This window comes from Myxocyprinus asiaticus, chromosome 15, assembly GCF_019703515.2.
Source record: "Myxocyprinus asiaticus isolate MX2 ecotype Aquarium Trade chromosome 15, UBuf_Myxa_2, whole genome shotgun sequence".
NCBI classification, from domain to species: Eukaryota; Metazoa; Chordata; class Actinopteri; order Cypriniformes; family Catostomidae; genus Myxocyprinus; species Myxocyprinus asiaticus.
The window spans coordinates 34,146,461-34,153,803 of NC_059358.1; the positions used below are offsets into that span (position 1 = coordinate 34,146,461).

The window sequence follows — 7,343 nt, forward strand, 5'->3', positions numbered from 1 at the left end:
CACAAGGAGTAGTGGTTGCATCAGTAGCAGCTCACAGAAGATCTAGAGATGAAAAAGCTCAAGGCTTGTTCCTATTTGGGTTTGTTTGTTCCGTGTTTTATAGCTAGTCAAAGCAGGAGCTTGTGGACTGTAAGAGAAATAGGTGCTGTTCGATACACTGCTTGGTAACACAAGATGGATGTGACATACTAGTGGTCCTGAGAAAGCTAAGAGAGGTGAGCACCATGTTTCTAACCATCAGTACAGGTACAGAACAAAATGATCCTGTTGCTGTAACATGATGTAACAGCTGCTCATAGAACTGATATTGTTGTCAGTATCTAATATAATTTGGTTTAATATCGCAATTTGAGCTCTAAGGCATGTGACTTTTGTTTATAAGGGACAAAATGTGTACAGTTCGAGTTTTCTGCTCAGTACCTTTGAGCCTGGTGCAAGCTTCCCTAAAGCTGAGGTGTTAACAATACAATAGCATTTAAAATGCTAATAGGGCTATATGATGCCATTTTGTTCCAAAATGTATGTATGTATTTTTCTGTGTGTCTCTCTCTCTCTCTCTCTCTCTCTCTCTCTCTCTCTGTGTGTGTGTGTGTGCACGTATGTGTGTGTGTGTGTGTGTGTGTGTGTGTGTGTGTGTGTGTGTGTGTGTGTGTGTGTGTGTGTGTGTTGGCAGAATCATACAGCTGGTAATACAGAGATGTTGATTTGGAAAAATACAGCTAGATCAGGATTATGCTTCCTGCAACACACACACACACACACACACACACATACACACAAACAATGTTATTTTCTTATAAACGCACAAATACACACTCACATCACACACAAACACACAACCAGCATTCACTCAGCCTGTGCTGTCCGCATCTTGTCAGTCTGTCTGAAAAATGTATGTGACGCATGACTGAAAAATTCAGGACATCCAGGCGTGATTCCAGTGGGCACAATGCAAATCATTGTGTTAGGGATGCTGTAAACTTTGAGCTGTGGCTGAGTTTGGCATGGAGAATGAAGGAAGCATTGTGCATGTTGCAGAGGGGTGATGGTGGGGGGGCGGGGGGGGGGGGGGGGGTGATGCAAGTCTGTCTGTCTGTGTATGCATGGAGTGAACGGCTGATCATTGTGCTTTTCATATTGTTCTTTGCTATTTTTTTTTTTTTTTTACTAAGGGTTAGGTTAGTGTGTGGAGAAGACCATTTTTGATGTGACTCTTGCAAAATCTGAAATTGGCTGTATGTTGAAACAATAAGAAAGCATCAGTCTGACTCAAGATCGAGCTATCTGCTGAAAAACAACCATACAGTGAGAGAGCATCTCACAAAACCAGCAACACTTCGAAAATCAGAACATAATTATAAGCCTTCCCAATATGCGAATGATTTAAAAAAATAAGCATTAATGTTAATTATCCTTGGAATAAAGGATAGATGGATTTGTGTGTATGGGGGGGTATATACACAATAATAAAGGATGGATGTATGGGGGGCGGGGGGGGGGTATTTATACAAAGAGTAGGTTTTTCATTGTTTGAAAATATAAACACAGATGAGCTGTGTCTTTGATTTGTTCATGCTTTTCACTCGACGCAGCAGGGATGCGCAGGGTGCCGTGGCCTCTTTCCATTCGATGTAAATGGGTACCGTGAATGCTTTCTTTTCTTTTTCTCACCCTCCCTCAAAGGACACATTTTTTTCAGCACTATTATGTTTTCTTAAGCCACTTTGATTCAGCTTTTTTTTTTTCTTTCTTTTTTTTTTTTTTTTTTGCAGTAGCAACACATAGCAAATGTTTTCCTCTTCTGAATTTATGTGCACTGTGTTTTGATTTCCTTGCGGATGATTTATGCTTATTGTGTTTTCAAATCAAGGTGCCTGCCTGTCTGTATTTAACCACCAACTCATTACACTGTAAAATGAATAAATTACATTTTATGGATACCATATAAAAAAAAAAAAATTCCTATTTTGATTCAATTAAATCCATGGATCTTTTAAATAAACTATTTGAATGGAACCTGTTTAATATCAAGCTTATTGTAAAAAATGATGCTGCAGAAATAAATGTTTTTGCTGTGTGGCTTTTGTTTTAATACAAGACATGATTATAAAGATTTGTAATCATTTTTGTAGCATTCAGCTTTTAAACATGATTCAGTCCAAGGCATTTAAATCATTATCTTACCGTATGAGCATATAATCATAATTATTTTTTTTCAATATATAATGTGCAGTATTAACCCATGCTCATAGGCATCATAACATACCAGCAACAGCCATTTCTGTGGCAATTGATAAAGCTGAATAAAGCTTAACGTTCCACATTAGAGATGTCCCGGTCCCATATTATATACAGTATGTGGGCTACACATCAAGGTCATGATAGCTGTGTCTATAATAAAATATGTGCCTAAAACAAAATAAACTGCACAGTCATGTACTAACACATTGATATGTCTGTGTTCTTCACAGATGTATTTTCCCCCTTTCTTACTTCTGCAAACAAAGAAAGGATAAAAGGCAGATCTCAGCATAAGCAAGAGCAGGAAGAAAAGAAAAATTATGAAGATGTGTTATTTGCTCTGATGTGTATTGCACAGTATTTAGTTGGTGTTTATTGATGTCATTACACTCTTCATCTTAGAACAGTCCTTTGATTTGTATGTATTTTGCTTCAGGTTATTCAGATTAATAGACGAAAAACAGTCAGCACCAATAAATGTTGTTAAGAAATAGCAAAAAAAATAAAAATAAAAATACATTTAAAAAAAGACAAACGCATCAAAATTATCATTGTGGAAACAGTAATAATCACAACAATAATAACAGGTTAATAAAACAGTTAGTAAGATATGATGGCAGTTTTGTTAAAAAAATGTTCAAGATTTTTGTTTTGCTTGGTAATCTTTTTAAAAATGATACAATAATAATTTACACAGTCCTTGATTGTATTGGTATTTAAGTATTAAGGTATTGTTATTATTGTTGTTTTCTTTTCTTTTTAACAATAACATAAATTTGCCATTTCCAGTTGCCACTAACAACAGCTAAATTATAAGCATTATAAAAGCTCATTATAAAATCCTTTTTTATTTTTACTGAGAGTAAAATAAAAAGGCAAATTTGGAATTTTATTTTTTTAGTTACTTTTCCAAAAGCCTTAATATTTGACTATTTTTTCTTTCATAGTAATTAATTTTTTTTTTTTTAAAAAGAAGAAGAAAAATCACTGTTTTCATGGTGTCATTGTTAATGACCAAGTAAACGGCATGACTATAACAATAATTAGAATAATTAAAGCACCTTTATATAGAAAAGGCAGCATTTTTGTTCCTCATCTCTCTCTTTCTTTATCTCATTTTACTTTAATTTTTCCCAACATTTTCATTTTTTTTTTCTGCTGATGCAGAGGTATTTATTCAAAGTGCCCAGATCAATTCTGAAAGTTTTAATGCCGTCTTCATGAGGAGTTTTCTATTTTAAAACCACATTGCACTACACTGCATTGATCTGGGAATCCCAAACTTTATTCGGTATTAGTGATTTCAATAGCACTAGTTAGGATAAACGTGTAGGGCTGAATGTGACGGGGGTGGCAGACCAAGACTTTATCTGTGTTTTTGAACCCCACAATGAACCAGAACACAAAAGGGGCTGGTCCGCACACAGATATTGTTGCCTGTGCAACCTTACAAAGCGGGAGCCTTTGAAGACAGTTTTGAGCCGGCACTCTGAAAAGAAGCTTTGTATTTGTTTATGTGTGTGAGATTACGCTGAGAGGGCTAGTTGGGCTTTTGGAGCTCTGTGATTTAAGAGTTAAACAGCAACGCCTCTTAAACTGAAAAAGTTGTAGAGCATGGCAATTTAATCAGGAAATACGGAGGGAGGAATTTATGCTATTTGCTGGAGCTGTTGTTTTTTTCCCTTTCAAATAAAAGGAAAATCGTACAAATCATTAGTACAAATTAAATGAATGGTGTTAGTGAGGTCATTGTGTTTTTTCTTTTTACTGACTGATTGTTAATTTGCTTGGAGAATATATGTAAATGTTTTCAAATTCTCAAATTTATCTTCTTTGTTCGAGTATCAAGAAATTTATTTTGCAATTAAAATGATCTGATGGGGATAGTAGAGGTCAGTGTCTTTATTTGACCTTTAACCACAAGGAATATTGCACACATATTTTGTTTTAGATGAATCCTAAATTTCAGTTTTACTTTTCTATTCTATTCACCTGCTAAATATAAATATAATTTGCCTTACATGTTTGGTTCTGTAATATGTCCTTTGGACAGTTTTTTATGTGTAATGCTTCTTTTAAATTGTGCAAATGAATCAATATTGCTAAATAATTAAGCATAATGACAAATGCATCCAAAGAGTTTTATTTATTTTTTGCTAACAACTATTAACTATCACAACAATTTATTTTCTCATATCTAAGATAAGCTTTGTGACCATTTTTTTCCTCCAATGTTTGAAATTTTGTGCAATAGAAACCTGCTCTTAAACATGAGTTGCAGACATTGCAATTTCTACAAACAATATTTTTGATTTGTTGTGATTTAATGAATCTATAATTAAATACATACATAGCCATATGCAATGAAAATGAAATGATCAAAGTGTTGACAAAAACAAAAATCCTAAAAATCATACAACCAATTAAAATTGGTTTTATTATAATTTTTTTGGTTAAGGTTTATTTGAAACTAGTGATAATAAATACAAAATATAGAATATAGTTTCATTAACAATATATATATATATATATATATATACTGTATATATTTAATGTGCATGGTGATCTTATGTGCAGGTGTTACACATTGAAAAATAGTCTCTTGACATCAGTGTTGTGTTTCATACTGTCATTTACGTATATTTGGGTGTGTTATGCATCATCATTATCTTTATTTATCTCAAAGCAAACTTTTAAAGTCAAATGAGGGAATGTACAGGTTTAATTTTCTTCCATTTCAGCACCCTGGACCTACAGTATATAGCAGGATGTGGCTGGCTTCTGCCCAGCATTATTGTGACAGCCAGGATGTCGGTTCAGGACCTTTGGTGAAGTCGGGGTCATGCAACACAATAATGCCAGCACACAAATTGGTTTTAGCGCACCCTTTTCATTCACGTGCAGAGAAAGGTGCCCCTCCCCTCAGCACACTGCTACAATTCCTCCGGCTTCCCGAGGTAAAAACTGCCTTTCTCTAAAAGAATCCACTATCTCTCTCTCTCTCTCTCTCTCTCTCTCTCTCTCTCTCACACACACACACACACACACACACACACACACACTTCAGTAGGAGAGCAAAGCTTTGCGGGATGTGACCTCGGCTCTCCTTTAGGTAAACCGGCACTCCTGGCTATGCGCAAGACCTGTGACTTATTTTCTCAGTTTGATCCTGGAAGAAGACAGGAGATGCATATGTAAACCTGACATGTGTGTGTGAGAGATAGAAAGACAGAGGAAGTGGTTTTGTACTCTTTTTCTCTGGCCCTAATATATTACATGCTGAATTAACTATGTGAAAGAGCAAAGTCAGTTGTTCTGTTACAGAGATGTTGGGGACTGGAGCAAGGGCTACATTGGTCAGGGCAAATATGATTAAGATTCAAGCAAGTTTATTAACAATAATAGTAACAGCTTATAACTCATTATACATGGTATGTATATATGAACTGCCTTTTTCACTACAATTACATCATGTCATAAGAAGATAAAAAAAAAGCACATAGCAAAGTGTTATGCAATATTTTATGAAGCAATGCATATTATACATTATATGAAGTAAACATTAATACTGTAATTTATTGCTGTATATACAATTATTTTGTGATTGTAATAAAATAAAATGCAAACAATGTATTTCTGTGTGTGTATATATATATATATATTTTTTTTTTTTTTTTTTTTTTTTTTGCATTGTAAGTTCTGGTCAAATGACCAGCATATTTTACTTGTGTTCACTGGAAATAAAGTCAAATGCTCTGAACTAATTGTTCATATAAGTCTTCACTATAGAAGAAGACAATCAATATATTCTGGTATCATTTATGGACCAGAAAATGTTGTCAATTCAAATAAAATGTTTTTGTAAACCAAACATTATTTCCACAATTTAAGTAAGCAATATAGGCATAGTATTATTTTAAATGTCAAGTTTAAATACATTTCATGATTTGAAAAGTCTAATAAAAAGGTTTGAGGTCTTTTGAGAAAAAAATATATATATATATATATATATATATATATATATATATATATATATATATATATATATATATATATACAAAAATTAACATTAGATGTCAGTTGTATAAGTATAAAATATTGTTATATATCTGTAAAATGTAAAACATTATCAATAGGTGTAAATGAAAGGAAAAATGGGGTCAATGTTGATTGAATATGAAAACAATGTCACTAATAATGCCCACTGAAAGACAGATGAACTAGAGGTAGATTCTTGCATTTATTCATATGGATTATTCTGACACCAGTAGATAATATGGCATGCTGGCTAATATTGGACTAATATGAAATGAGTTTGCATGATATGACTTCCTTACTGTAAACAAAACTTATTCTACTTTTAATTTTATAGATTGAAGAAAAATCTATTTATTCAGTGGGTCAGTTTTGGACACCAATGTAAAACCTCATTTATTCTCATAATTTAGAAATTAAATTACAATGTATAAACAGTCAACTCTGAATATACAGTATATCATTATTACTGCTGACACATTATAGTAGTACATTCTGGTAGTGTTGTGAATTTAGTGGGGTGTTTAGCATGCATAAGGGTTGAACATAAGCTAAATTAAAGGGGGCGACCAATGAATTGTTTTAAACATTTAAACTTACACAGAGTAATGGACAACAGTGTCATATAATAGATACACAATGCCGCGAAGCCTTCACTTTTTTCTATTAAATAACAATATTATCAGTGTGTTTTGGGCTCTGTTGTGTTCCCTCAGCCCCTCCTCTCTCTATTTTTCCATGGGAACTACACAGGGAAGAGATGAAGAACAAACCAGTCTCAACATGACAGCCCCACAATGGACGCACATATTCACAACATGAAATATGTGGCACATATGCACGTTTAAATGCCTTTATCATATATGTACCACCAATTTATATTTATAGTCATTTTCAGGGGTACAAATGTCAAGCAACGATACATGGAAAATGCACTGTCGTGAAAACAGTCTTCTGCAGCTATTCTGTTTTCTAATAACAGTAAATACAGGATGCAGAGCGTGACTATAGCACATATAAATAAAATAAAATAAAATATTTTCCGATCCGTGCTTTATTGCTCTACA

General features: G+C 33.6%; 1 protein-coding gene across 1 annotated transcript in view; it reads left to right on the forward strand.

The window, feature by feature from the left end:
* Positions 1-7,343, forward strand: part of LOC127452486 (syndecan-2-B-like) — a 662,603-nt gene that overhangs the window by 314,053 nt on the left and 341,207 nt on the right. The window lies entirely within an intron of this gene.